We start from the raw sequence: 15,912 nt of genomic DNA, 5'->3' as shown, positions 1-15,912 counted from the left end.
AGGAAGATGGATAAAGCTCTCTTACAATGGAGAGAACTGAGTTTGTTAGTTCCTGTTACAATTGAAGATAGATGGAGGCAGAGAGTATAGGACAATCTGCGCTCAAGTGCAACTTTCAACTCCTTGATCAATCTGATCAATTTCCAAGATGTTGCCTACTTTCTACTAGTGTAAAATTCTTGGGGGACTGGGTTGATGCCTTGCCTGCAGCCAACATTGGTGGTCTACTCAGTCTAGATGAGCTCTGCATCTCCATCACACTCAGAGTGGGAGACAACATCTATCAGAGACTGAAATGTTGCTGTGGTAGGCCCCTCAACTTCATAGGTCTTCATGGTTTGTCTTGTCACCTAAATGCTGGTTGTTTCGCTCATTACACCAAGCTAAACTTAATCATTAAGCAGGCCCTGGCTCAGGTTAATATCTCCTCAGTTCTGGAGCCAGCAGAATTATCCAGAAGTGATGGGAAGAGACCAGATGGCCTTACCATTTATCCCTAAGTAAGAAATAAGTGATTCAACTGGGACATCACAGTCTATGACTCCACTTCTTCCCACCACATCCTGGATGCTGTGGTGAATGGGAGGGTCACTGCTTCCATTGCTGAACAGAACAAAATCTTTATGTATCAGGACCTGTCAGTGAACTATCTATTCCAGCCTGTTGCATTTGAGACGTTTGGTGGGGTTGGGCAAGTTCTCGACATTGTTGGTGGCTTACCTTACCAAGATGTCAGGTGATGCCTGTAAGAGTGCTTGGCTGTTTCAATGCCTTATCTTCGCCATCACCTGTGGTAATGCCACGAGTATGTTGGACTGCTTCAGTAGGTTCCATTGAACCTTGTAGTTTGCGACCAAATGAGGCACTTTGTTTTGGATTGATGTTTTCCTTTTTCTTTATTTTTTTACTCTCCTTTTTTTCTTTCTTATTCTTTCCTTGTTCTTCTTTTTCCATTTTTTTCTCCAGATTTTGGATTTGGATTTTTGATGTGGCTTTGTATTTTATATGTATCATATACATACATCTAAATTCATTTTAAATTCTGTATGTTATTATCTTATATTAAACTATATTATATTTGAATGTTAATATGAAATAAATATATAAAAGTTTACAACCTTGTGTCTATTTACACACACACACACACACATACACTAAACTTTCTAAGAATTTGATGATATCAATACAGATATGACAATGTATCCAATGCTGGCTTCATTCTCAAATATTGCATTGATCCAAAGCTATGATATAAGACACCTAATAATGATGCTACAAAGTGAAATCAAACCTCAAACCTCACAATTATGGGACAATCATTTTGATTTGGTCAAGCATGCTTGCCTCTATGACATACATACTTACACACAGGCGCATACATGTAACTACATGTGTATTTAAACTGAATATGAATTTGTATTTTTTATTTAATTCAGCTTATTAACCGACAAAATTCTATCTCAGATGAACTTATACATAACACACATGTATGTATGCATGTATATGTATATTGTTAATGGTTTGCAGCCTTTAACTCAACATGCAGGAATTGAACACCTATTTTGTATATCTTTATCTACCTCTGAAGAGATTCAACTTTCAAATAATTTTTAATTTAATTAATTAATTTTCTGAGGGTCTGGATTGAAACAGCTGTAAGGAATGTTTGTCAATTTTTTAATTAATAAATATTAATTTATTAATTACCTCTCTATTTTCTCACCTTATTATTATGATATATAAATATTTATAAACCATGGTTACCTTGCAGTTGAATATTAAATATAACGTTCAATATTCTTTGTATCAATAACTAGCCAGTTACTTTCTTAGGATTTTGCTATCCCTGAAAGAAGTTTGTAACCTTTAATTGTTTGTGTGTGTATATATATATATATATATATCTGTAAAAATATGTGACACTTATTCAGTAGCCATGATAAAACTCCGAGTTTCCGATGCCCGGGTGGTGTTCCGCTCCAACCATCTCTTCAGTTATCCAGCCACCGGAGATTCTATTTGAAAAACAACCATTATGGAAACAAAAACAAAGGAAAATAAGCAACCATAAACATAAGTTTTATCATGGCTACTGAATAAGTGTCACATATTTTTACAGATGCATTCCTCTATTTGCATAATATTGAGGTCTCTTTCTTTCTTTTGTTGCCATTCCTGCCAAATATATATATATATATATATATATATATATATATATATATATATATATATATAAGGATTTACTTTTCGTAATGAGATAAAAAAAAAAACCAAGGGTGTGTATAATATAGAACATTTATAAATAGAAGGTATTACAGCTGTTTCTAGGATATTTATTATATCCCTTCATCAGAGATGGTGTGAGAGGCTGGTTAAGCAATAGTTAGTTTAGATAAGATAGGATATATCCATGCATGCATGAGTGGACAGATGGAAGGAAGGATGGCAGGAAGGAAGGAAACTGTATACCTGGTCACTGTTTAGTACTACTGGAAACATGTAGCCCAATACAGCCTGACACATGGTTGAGCTTGGTGACCAAGGCATCAACTACACCAAGCCTGTTTGGTGTGAAGGATGGTTTTCATGGGAGCCCTGTAGGACAAGAAACAAAACTCATCAAAAGGCAGATGACCTCAGTAGTAGTAGTGTCACCTGGATAGACCACCCTTTGACTTCCCCCCACCTATGCTACTACTCAGTACGGATGATGGACAACTAATAGCTTAGGTTCAGGGTAGTGAGAGACCCACTACTTTTTGTTTAGATGTCTCTCTTGGAAAAGAAAACTCTGATGTAACACTTTGTTTGCATTTAATGATGTAGACTAGTTCTTCTTGTGCAAGTACATATGTTGTCTAGAGAATGGGATTAGCCATGTGCAAAGTGTTTCCTCACTTTAAAATGCTTCAAGCACAGGCATTGCTTGATTTTTAACATCTCCATTAACAACTCTATTATGAGGGGGTACTGAAAAGTTCCTGGCTTTGGGTAAAAGAAAATACAGGAGGATCAGTTAATTATGATTTTATATATTCCCCCCATCGATTCACACACTTATTGCAGTAGTCCTTCAGTTTTTCTTAACCCAGTAAAAGAATTCAGACAGTTGGGCCTCCAACCAGATCTTCTGTGATATCCTTAAAGCCAAGAACTTTTCAGCACCCCTTCATGTATGTTTCATACCACAGTTGGCTGTGACTGAAAAAAACCCCCAAAAACAATGAAAAGTTCCATGATGGAATGAAAGCATGTGTCAGTATGAGCAATGAGTTCTCTGAACACCTGCTGCAAGAGGCAATCATTGTTGTCACACTTGGGCAAAAGGGTGTAGATTCCTAGCAGGACTGAAAAGCCACATCTCTGCTGCTAATGTTTAAAACAACTATTATCAAGTGATGGCATGCTTGAGATTGATTTGCAGTCATCATGTATGTATACATTCACACACAAACACACATACATACACACATATCCATATATATATATATATATATATATATATATATATATATATATGATGATGATGATGATGATGATGTGTGTAATTATATGTACATATATATATATATATATATATATATATATAAAAATTTTTTTATCATTATTAATAAAATACAGGGTAGCAAAAAAATTTTAGAAATTTTATTTACCACCAGTGGTCTAGCGAGGGTAAAAAACAGTCAATAGACTATGTATTATTCATTTAAAATACAGAGATGCCTGTAATAGGGCATCTAACCCGCTAGAAATAGTAGCAAGACTACATACCACAAAAAGTAGGGATAATTTCGAAAGGGAATGAAAAATAAAAACATTTACCAATCTATATTCTGTACCATGGTTTCAAGTCAATTTTAGTAAGATAAAAATTATATATCTCACAAAGGTCGGACTATCATCGGCAGAATGACCAGACAACATTCGAGATTCGGTCATTCTGCCGATGATAGTCCGACCTTTGTGAGATATATAATTTTTATCTTACTAAAATTGACTTGAAACCATGGTACAGAATATAGATTGGTAAATTTATTTTTCATTCCCTTTCGAAATTATCCCTACTTTTTGTGGTATGTAGTCTTGCTACTATTTCTAGCGGGTTAGATGTCCTATTACAGGCATCTCTATATTTTAAATGAATATATATATATATATATATACATATATACATATATGTATATGTGTGTGCATATGTGTGTGTGTGTGTGTGTGTATGTATGTATGTAGTTTTTTTCAATATTCTTTGATAATAGTGAAAGAGTTGGTTTCTAACCTAGAATTTCAGCAACATCAACAGTGTATTTTTGCATGTATGTATACGTGCAGATTTGTATGTTTCGTTTTATGCATGCCTTCTCATGCATATACTTGCACATCTAGACATGTTTATATATTACTTAAATGATAAACTTCTGGAAAGTTCTACAGATTTTTACAGTTCCAGTGATGATTTCAATCTGTATGTATGTATGTACTCTGTGTATGTGCGTGTGTGTGCGTGCGTGCATGCGTGTGTGTATGCATGTCATTATTTTGTTTCAGCATAGTGATACTAAATAACCTGGTGTTAGAACTGAATATATATCTACTTCAGGAAAAAAAAAAAACATCAGTCAAGCATGGAGAAGAACATGGAAGTTTATCTATGATATTCACACATGCTTGTATGTTCACCAGGGACATGTCTTTCTCTCTTTCTCCGTCTCTCTCTCTTTAAAAATTATATGTATGTAACACACACATACACACACACACACACGCATACACACACACATACACACACACACACACACACACACACACACACACACAAACACACACATACACACACACATAAATTGGAGAGAGAGAGAGAGAGACATATACCTGGTGAACATACAAGCATGTGTGAATATCATAGTTAAACTTCCATGTTTTTCTCTCTGGTCAGAAAAAGAGATCAGTCTTGTTAGTTCATTATTTAAAATGATCTAATCAGAGAATTATTTTCCCACCAAAACTTGATGCTTTCAGTGTCACTGAGGTTTGGTAGGTATGGGATTGGCAAATGCTTTCGAAGGCAGCCCAGATGGTATAAATTTTTGATGTCATGTGAATCAAGGCAAAATGTGTAACCATGAACACACAAAACTGTGGAAGTATAATTTGCTTTAATGTTTCTTTGTTTATACGAGTATATATCTAATTTTTATGTATCATTAATCAATAAATCTATAAATTCTATTTTTGAGAGGAGAGGTTAGAATGTTGTCAAAGGGTAGTTAAAATTTTGTAGTACTTGTAATCAAAACTGATTGCAAAGGGCAATTAGTTAATACTGACCTAATAACCCATTTAATATACTTCATCTTTGAAATTTAAAAAAAGATATATAAATTGTCCCAAATACTGAAATCCATTCTCCAGCAAAAGATTAATAAAATATATAAATAAAGTCTGGGTTGCATTTCTAAAAGTCAATCAAATTTTCACTTTTGTATTTACCTTTTTACTCATCCTTTAACTTCGGGGTTTATAACTTCTAGTTGATGAGCTGGATGCCAGTTCCTTGCTAATACAATCAAATAGATTTTGAAAGGTTTTTGAAGCTTCACATTTCATAGAGATCTGTTATTTGCTGTTGAAATTGTAGCTTCAAGCTAATGAGGAGGCTAATCAGTCTGAGATCATAAAAGACTGAGATGAGTAGCAATTTGCAGTGCTTGAGAAGACCTGTTCATCTCAGTAAAAATGAAGTCCTAGTAACATATCATTTATGTCTATGCTCTTCACTCAATCTGTACAATCTTAAGCCTTTCCCTCGACTCATGTTCTTAATACCCATTCCTCCATCACTTTTCTAACTGCAGGTGCTATTTAGTCAGTTGCTCTTATTATATGAGAGCAGAGCTGCATATATTTCATCCATTTTTTTTATGCTATGTGCTATCCTTCTACTTCAAACCACTTCCATTGTCATCCAACCTCTATTCTCAACATCATCCCTTATTTTATTTTCCTCTGAACATCCCTTTTCCTTGAACACTCTCATATCTGCCATTAGCAACACTCCACCTTTGTTTGTCACTAACTATATCCACTCCTATGTACCTCTGACCTCAGTCTCAGTCACTGTGCATCCATCTTTCCTCCACATCACATCATCATCCTATTTCTTACCTAGCTATTGTTTTCCTGTACTCTTGTTCTCTACACCCCCTTTATGAACTGCTACCTTCCACCATTGATCATGCTTCTACTTCTGTTCACCATTCACTGCATTCATCTCAGTCCCTCTCTCTAACCACCTTTCACACTTTTGTGAACTTACCCATTCAACAATTCTTGATCTGTTACTATTCTTTTCTACATCCACCTTCCTGAGGGTATGCCTTGACACCTTATTGCTACCATCCTTTCTCCCTTTCCAACTGAGGTATCCATGTAACTCCTCTACAGCAAGACACCTGTTCCTGTCTCTCTATCATAATTTAGTTTTTCAACACATGACACTGAGCTGCCCAACTCAATGCTGCACCTCCACTCAACTGAGGAGTTTTGACTGGCAAGTTACTTGGTGACATCACTAGTGCCAGTACAATGGGAAAAAGCACTCACTACACTCTGTAAATTGGTTGGCATTAAGAAGGCTTTGTGGTAAAATGTTTGCTTTCCAGCCACATGGTTCTGGGTTCAGTCCCACTGCATGGCACCTTGGGCATGTGTCTTCTATAGCTCCAGGCTGACCAAAGCTTTGTTAGGGAATTTGGAAAATGGAAGCTGAAAGAAACCCATCATATATATATACGTCTACATATCTATAAGTGCATGTATTTGCATATGCATTTTTCCCCAGCCCTCTTAGCAACTGGTGTTTATAACCCTGTAACTTAGCAATTTGGTAAAAGAGACCAGCAGAAGGCTTAGAAGGAAAAAAATTAGATGTGTCAATTAGTTTGATTAAACCCCTAAAGGAATGCTCCAACATGACCACAGTCCAATAAATGAATCAAGCAAAAGATAAAAGATATATATATATATATATATATATATATGTATATGATATCATTTTATATATAATTGTATATGTGTATATATATTTAAATGTATGTACATCTATATCAATATATGTATACACACACATGCACACATACATAATATACTAGCAGAGACACCTGGTGTTGCCTGGGGATGAAATTGTTCCTTATATATTGGAAGAAAAAAACAAAATATGTTGTATAGAAATTCAGTTTATTCTTCATTTGGGATACGATATATTCTTCAATTGAGAAATCAATTTTGAATTCATCATCATCATCATCATCGTTATTTAACATCTACTTTCCATGCTGGCATGGGTTGGATGGTTTGACTGAAGGCTGGCAAGCCAGAAGGCTACAATCTGATCTGGCAAAGTTTCTACAGCTGGATGCACTTCCTAACACCAACCACTCCAAAAGTGTAGTGGGTGCTTTTATGTGCCACCGGCACGAGGGCCAGTGAGGCAGTACTGGCATCAACCATGCTCAAATGATGCCTTTTATGTGCCACCTGCACAGGAACCAGTCTGATGGCACTGGCAACGACCACACTCGAATGGTGTCTTTTATGTGCCACCGGCACAGGAGCCAGTCAGCGGCCTTGGCATCGATCGCGCTCAAATGATGCTTTTAAATGATGCTCAAATGATGCTTTTATTTCATCGGATCTTGTTCATCTTGGAATGACTGGTAATGTCTGTCTGAGGTCTCCTGATAAAACTAATGTAACTCCTCCCATAGATTTATTGTTGTCTCTTATGTCTTGTAAGGTTTTACGAAGAGCTTCCATTGCACCTCTATGTAACATGGTGCATTCATCTCAAATGATCAGGTGGCATTGACGCAACACCTCTGCTGAACCTAAACCTTTGGTCATGTTACTAATTGGACTGTCATTCGTGACCAGGTTTAGCAGTAATTTAAAAGCAGAATGAGCTGTTTGTCCTCCTGGGAGAATGGTGGCAGGAATGCCAGATGATGCTACAGCAACTGCAATTCTTTTTTGTTGCCTTACTTTGGAGAGAAGCAATGATGTTACAAATGTTTTACCTGTGCCACCAGAAGCATCAAGAAAGAAAATGCCTCCATTTTTTTTTTCTCTGACTGACGAAATAATTTTATCATATGCACAGCATTGTTCTGGAAGAAGTTTAGGTTCATTTTCATTCATAAATGCAGCCAATTCTGATATCATAATTTGTCTCTCTTGCTATGTCTCTTGAAGTTAAATCATTAATTTGATGGTTTATTTTGGGGAGTCCAAAGCCAGACTCTTGCAAATTTTTGCCTCTCGTGCCCAAAACTTGATCCTCAATTTCAATCAGTGCTTGTTTAAAAATTGTTTCAGAGAACTGAATATTGATATCTGGGTTTGCCTGTTAAACTGCATACTTTAAGTCCTCAGACATGTCCTCACAATGTTTCATCCAAAGCTATAGGGGACTGCCAAATTGACACTGTTTAGTATAAATAAATATACATACATCTTTTTGTATGTATGTGTGTGTGTGTGTGTGTGTGTGTGTGCGTGCGTGTGTGTGCGTGTGAGAGAGAGAAAGTGTGTGCCACATAGATATCAATCTCTCTCTCTCTCTCTCACACACACACAGACACACACAAGTGCACACACACATACATATAAAAAAAGATGTATGGATATGTATTTATGTATGTACGTATGCATGACAACACATCCATTCACTCTCTATCACACAATGCACACATACATACAAAAATATATATGTATATGTATTTATGTTGACATGATAACACATCCCTTCACTCTCTCTCTCTCTTTCTCTCTCTCTCTCTTTCTCTCTCTCTCTCTTTCTCTCTCTCTCTCTTTCTCTCTCTCTCTCTCTCTCACACACACACATACATGTACACAAAAACACACACACACATACATAAATGTATACAAACATACATAAATGTATACAAACATACATACAAAAAACACATGTGTATGTGACTGACAACAAATACATAGAGCTAAACACAGCACTCAAAAAGTAAATAAATAAAAACTTTTTACAGAAATTAATGAAATGTGCAGGTTCAAGTGAAATTTGTGAACTTAGTATATATTGCTTTCAGTAATTTATCATAGTTGTTTGCAAATAGCGAATTAAAAACTTGAAATGAAAACATTAAAACAGAGAGTGAGAGATTTCGCAAATGAAAACGGAAAATTTCGCCAGTGTTATGTCGATACTGGAAGCTGACATTGCGAAACATTTTTAAAGAAGTGAATCATATATATAAAGCAATATTATTTATTTTTAATAAAAAATAAACTGAAGAGCCTAATATGTATCTGAGGTCAAATTGTTCATGCATCCCAAGTATGGAAGCAATTTGCACAGCCGTTTTTGCATGAAAATTAAACACACACGCAAGTCTATTTTATATAATAAAGATATATATATATATATATATATATATATATATATATATATATATTTTAATATTTCAATTAGGCATTGTGAGACTAGTAACCTGGTGCAGAACTCAATATAAGTATGCTTCAGAATGAAAGATGGTTGTTATGAACTTTGTTAGCTTAAGGCTGTTTCTGCTATAAGAAGCAGTGGACCCATAGTTAGGTGCCTGAATAACATCCTATGGCTTCGTTGGAGCCATGAATATGAAGTGCAATTTATTTAGGGAAACAGAATTACATTTATGCAATATATAGGGAAGGTGTTAATAGGGAGAAAGTCAGTAGTGATGTATATAAAAAGGGTGTATCCAAAAGGTAATGAGATTTATAGGTAGTTTAATATTATTAATCTAATTGCAATTAGATTCAATAGAAAAGCTGGAATTTGAGAGGTGCAGAGTTCATTTCCCTGTGGAGGCTTACTGGCCACTTTTTTTAGCATCTTCTAAATGGTATTTACACGATTCTATAAGCTGTCCTGACAGCCTTCCTGCTTTCAAAAATTTCCTTTATTTTCTTTAGATTACCAATATATATTACATATATATATGTGTGTGTGTGTGTGTGTGTGTGTGTATTTATATATATAAAGATATATAGCTATAGATACACACACTCATACACCTTCCTCCTTCTCATCAAGCTTAGGATTTTACCCATAATGACCTGACTTAACCAACTATCTTGATATAATAATAATATAGACTTACCTTGTAGCTATTCTGGGAGAATACCATCATATATCACAACCATTATGAACATTCCTCAAACAATCTTTTACTGATCTCTTGTGATCTAAAAATCTGAAACATTCTTTTCTGCCATCAAGTTGTGTTGATATGTAAATATATAAATGTCAGCATCTGACCAAATACCAGCTGTCTGCATGTTCAAACCTTTATTCTATTATATATAATTTTATACACACTCATACGCACAGAGACAGACAGACAGAAAAGTATGTACTGTCAAAGAGGTAAGCTGTCCTGTTGATGTGAATATCTCTTTGGATTTTGTAAATGGAAACTGAAAAAAGCCTGTCATATGTGTTGGGTGTGTGTGTGTGTGTGTGTGTGTGTGTGTGTGTGTGTGTGTGTGTGTGTGTGTGTGTGTCTGTGTGTGTGTGTGTGACTGTGTGTGTGTACATGTGTGTGTGTGCACGCGTCTGTGTGTGTGTCTGTATGTGTGTGTGTTTGTCCTCTTTTATTGGTATTAGTGTATTCACATCCCTACAACTAAGTAGTTTGGCAAAAGTATCAATAAAATAAGTACCCGGTTTAACAAAATAAGTACTGGGGTTGATTTGTTTGACTAAAATTCTTCAAGGCTGTGCCCCAGTAAGGCTGTACCCCAGCATGGCTGTGCCCCAGCATGGCTGCAGCCTAATGACTGAAGCAGGTAAAAGAATAAAAGAAAATAAAAGGCCTTTGATACTGTGAATAGGGCCTTGCTATGAAAATACTTGGCAAACATGAATGTCCAGATCACTTTGTATCTATAATTAAATCATTTTATGATGGGATGGAGGCTTGGGTCAATGTCAGTGGTGGCATGACAGGACCCATTCCTGTAGAGAATAGTGTCAAGCAGGGTGACATCCTTGCCCAAATTCTCTTTTCTTTGTACTTTGCTGCTGCCTTTACTCATGCTTTTGCGAAGGTTAGCTCTTTGGGAATATATGTCAGGTATTGATCTGATCGCCTCTTTAATCTGTGCTGATTTACTGCCAATTCAAAAGTTTTCCAGTCTCTTATTTGTGACCTCCTTTATGCAGATGGCTGTGACTTAGTCACTCATACAGTGGATGACATGCAAATACTTATGAATTGTATTTCTGCTTCTTGCAAGACATTTGGACTCAGCATTATCCTGGACAAGACTGTTGTAATGTTCCAGCCTGCACCAGAAAATCTATATGTGGAACCAGCTATCTTGGTTGAAGGAACAATTCTGAAAGTGGTAGACAAGTTTGTCTACCTGGGCAGCACACTCAGCCGTTCTTACTCCCTGGATGACAAAATGTTTCAGGCTACAGAGAGCAACTGATTCCTTCCAGTCTCTTCAGTCTCATGTCTGGTCCCAGCATGGCATCACAAAGTAAACAAAAATTTCTGTGTACCGTGCATGTGGACCCTTTACAAACATCATGTAAGGGTCCTTGAACGCTTTCATCAGAGATGTCTCAGACACATTCTGAATGTTGGCTGGACCTTAAAAACTCCAGACACACAGGTCCTTAGGACAGCTGATATCTTGAGTATTGAGGTGATGGTGCACAAGCACCAGTTACATTGGACTGGACACCTTATTAGAATGAAGGATGGAAGGATCCCTAAACAGATGCTATATGGGGAAGTTGTGAATGGAAAGAGACCCTGGCAGAAACCAAGGCTGCGATTTAAGGACTGTGTCAAGTCCTCATTAAAGGCCTGTGATATGCAGGAGATTGACTGGGAGAGCAATGCCTGTCATCATCACAGATGGAGGAAGTGGGTTAAGGAAGGGGGTCAACACTTCTGAGAGAGCACGTATTCTGCATGAAGAACTTATGTGTGCTGCTTGAAAGCACACTGCTGGTGTAGTGAATGAGGAAAGATTGGTTTGCAATGTTTGCAGTCATGTATGCTTGTGAAGAGCAGGGCTCATTAGCCACCAACAGAGCCAAAGATGCAAAATATAAATTAGTCCTAGAGCACACAATGTTCCTGAAAGTCAGCAATGGTCTTCTTTGGTTACGAGTGGACAGCCATCATATATATATAAAAATAATGACAGATGGATATATATATATATATATATATATATATATATATATATATGTACAGGGGTTGGACAAAATAATGGAAACACCTGACATCATAATTTTGAAATATCTATAAAACCATCAAAAGCTTGTTTATTTTTATGGTCTTTTGCTAATATTGCTGTTTCTTTCCAGATATCATCAGAAAAAGGTAATTAAAATTCATTGAAATGACAGATCTATTGGACTTTCAAAGAGGTCAAATTGTTAGTGCTCGTATGGCAGGCGTTAGTGTAACGAAAACAGCCAAAATATTTGGTGTATCAAGAAGTAATGTCTCAAAAGTAATGACAGCCTTTGAGAAAGAGAGAAAAACCTCCTCGTTGAAACAAAACCCCGGAAGAAAATCAAAACTTTAAAATAAGGACCGTTGGACTCTTATGCGAATTGTTAGAAAGGGTCACAAAAGTGCAGCTCCCAAAATTACTGCAGAGCTTAATGACCACATTGAGAACCCAGTTTCCACAAAAACTGTTCACTGGGAGCTGCACAAAGCTGGATTTTATGGGAGGGCTGCAATCGTTGCAAAGCATTCAGAGTGAAGTAAAAATCTACAGAATTGGTCCCTAGAGCAGTGGAAGAATGTTATTTTCTCAGACGAGCCATCCTTTACCTTATTTCTGACCACTGGTCGAGTATACGTGAGGAGACAGCCAAAAGAAGCATTTGACCCAGACTGTCTTCTTCCAACTGTTAAACATGGAGGAAGATCTGTGATGATCTTGGGGGCTATATCTTGGAAATCCGCCTGCCCAATGGTTTCCTTTCATGGCAGAATTAATAGTCAAGATTATTTAAGCATTTTATCTGATCAAATTCATTCTATGGCTGCAGAACTATTTCTGGAAGGAAACAATCTTTCAGGGTGATAATGTACCAATTCACAAAGCTAAAGTTGTTACTGAATGGCATGAGGAACATTCTAGTGAAGTTGAACATCTTATCTGACCACCACAGTCCCCAGATCTCAATATTATTGAACATTTATGGTGCATTTTAGAAAAACAAGTAAGGAGTCGATATCCTCCACCATCATCACTACAAGAACTGGAGACTGTTTTAACTGAAGAATGGACAAAAATTCCTTTGGAAACAATTCAAACTTTGTACGAGTCCATACCTCATAGAATTCAAGCTGTTATTACTGCCAAAGGCTGTCATACCCCATATTAAAATAAATTTGTTTGAAATTTTAAGGTGTTTCCATTATTTTGTCCAACCCCTGTATGTGTACACTTTTTTACACAGTAGTACATCAATTCTGCATAAGGATTATGTTAGGATACCACTATGGAATACTCAGCCACTTGCACTATAATTCAATAAATAAGTAGTTGGGTAGGTTAAACAACTGGAATATTATTATCAGAACTGGTAGAGGATCTATTTATTGTTTGATGCAACAAATTCCGGTCATTTATATAGCACCAATTTCTCCTAAATATTAAGATATTCTCTTATCTGATGAATAAGAGATTGAGTGAGAAGGAAGGGATAGGGAAGAAGAAGAAGAAGAAGAAGAAGAAGAAGAGAGAGAGAGTGAGAGAGGAGGGAGGAGAGAGAGGAAGGGAGGAGAGAGAGAGAGGAAGGGAGGAGAGAGAGGAAGGGAGGAGAGAGAGGAAGGGAGGAGAGAGAAGAAGGGAGGAGAGAGAGGAAGGGAGGAGAGAGAGGAAGGGAGGAGAGAGAGGAAGGGAGGAGAGAGAGGAAGGGAGGAGAGAGAGGAAGGGAGGAGAGAGAGGAAGGGAGTGTAAGGGATCCAAAGAAGTTGACAATCTAGTATGTGAGACCAAAATCAATAACAGATTAATACATACATACATACATACATAGAGTTTAACAAGCCATGGAAACAAAATAGAGACTTCATTGTCAGTCACAATGGAATGGATTACAGAAACATACAAATACATTGCTTTTGCTACAACTACACATGTAAACATTTATACATACTTATGTTTGTATTTGTATGTGTGTACATACATCTTTAGGTATGAGCTTGTTTGTGTGTCTGTGTACATTATAAATTAATACACACACATATGAATCAGCCATAAGAAAGAGTGAGTAAGAGTGCATCTCTCTCTTTCTTTCTCTCTATGTACGTATGTATGTATGTATCTATCTATCTGTCTGTCTGTCTATCTATCTATCTATCTATCTACATACCTATCTATCTATCTATATGGGTTTTGTTGTCTTTTCCTCTAATATATATCTGCTAACAGGGAAGCCTAATACAGATCCCTAGTTCCAGCCTCAGCTGTGAGCTTGGAACCTAACAGATGACCAATTATAACACTTACTCAGCATACCTATTCGTTTAGATCACCAGTGAACTAAACCCATCGTGGCCTGTGTGTTTTCTGTATTCCGTTTATCATTTTGTCCACGTTTCTTTGCAACGTCCTGTACCCAGATATGCATCTATATGTACATGTAGATGTAGGTATGTACATATATGTACGTGTATATGCATATACTCATATTATTGTATTATATATATATATATATATATATATACACACACACACACACACACATATATATATATATACAAACACACACATATATATATACATTTGTAATGTATGTGTGTTGTGTATATATATATATATATATATATATATATACATATATATATATATTGTACGTATGCATATACATATCATGTGTGTATGTATGAATGTGTGTGTGTGTGTGTGTGTGCATGAGAGAGTGATTAGATTATTCATTCACCTTTCTTCTTATGGCTGATGTTTACGTATAGAAATGATTATGGCTTTCCCATCAATTTCAATGTTTGACATCAAGTTGTTCGATAAGCTGAATGGCCTAATTTATTGAATTAGCACATGAAGTGGTAGTCTATTTCATTGATGTGTGTACTCTTAATGTAATTCTCAGGGAAACTCAGCACGATATTGTGTGACAAGGCAGGGCATTCAGATTCTAGGTACAATCCAACCAACAAACTTATAAACTGTAACTGGTTCTGTCTACCCAATTTTGCCCCTAAAGTTTGAGTAAAAAATACATATCTGAGTTGCTTGGTAAAAATATTGGGTCATCCCATAAATAATGCAGTTTTTTAACACTTTTTAATCTTATTTTTCAAAATTAAGATAAAGTTCTTTTTTAATCTAGAATATACTCTCCTTCATTTTCTACATTGCTCTTCCATCTATCTAGTAGACTTGTAAGGCCCCTCTTCCAAAATTCACCTGTCTATGATGAAAAATACTCCTTTCTGATCTTATCTACAGAATTCATATATTTTCTGTCCAAATGATTTTGTAGACTGATAATTAGATAGGGTAATGTCTGGCAAATATGGTGGGTGGGGCATTGGTTCTCATTCAAACTACTCCAGCCTTTGGAATGTCATTCTCACTTTATGTGGCTGAGCATAATCCTGATGGAAGAACACCTTCGGTCTTGAAACCAAAGATGGTCGTTTTTCTTCTATCGCTGACTTAAGCTGATCAAGCTGCTCACAGTAGATCTCCTTTGTTATTGTTTAGTTTGGGTTTAAAAGTTCAAAGCGGACTAAACCTTTCATATCCCACCAAACAGATTACAACACCTTAGGTGGGTGAAAACCTTCTTTAGCCTAGGTTGGCAGCGTTTCTCCTTTCCCTATCCAC

Source organism: Octopus bimaculoides, chromosome 6 (assembly GCF_046866305.1).
Source record: "Octopus bimaculoides isolate indiv1 chromosome 6, ASM4686630v1, whole genome shotgun sequence".
Taxonomy (NCBI): domain Eukaryota; kingdom Metazoa; phylum Mollusca; class Cephalopoda; order Octopoda; family Octopodidae; genus Octopus; species Octopus bimaculoides.
This window is presented reverse-complemented; position numbering follows the sequence as displayed.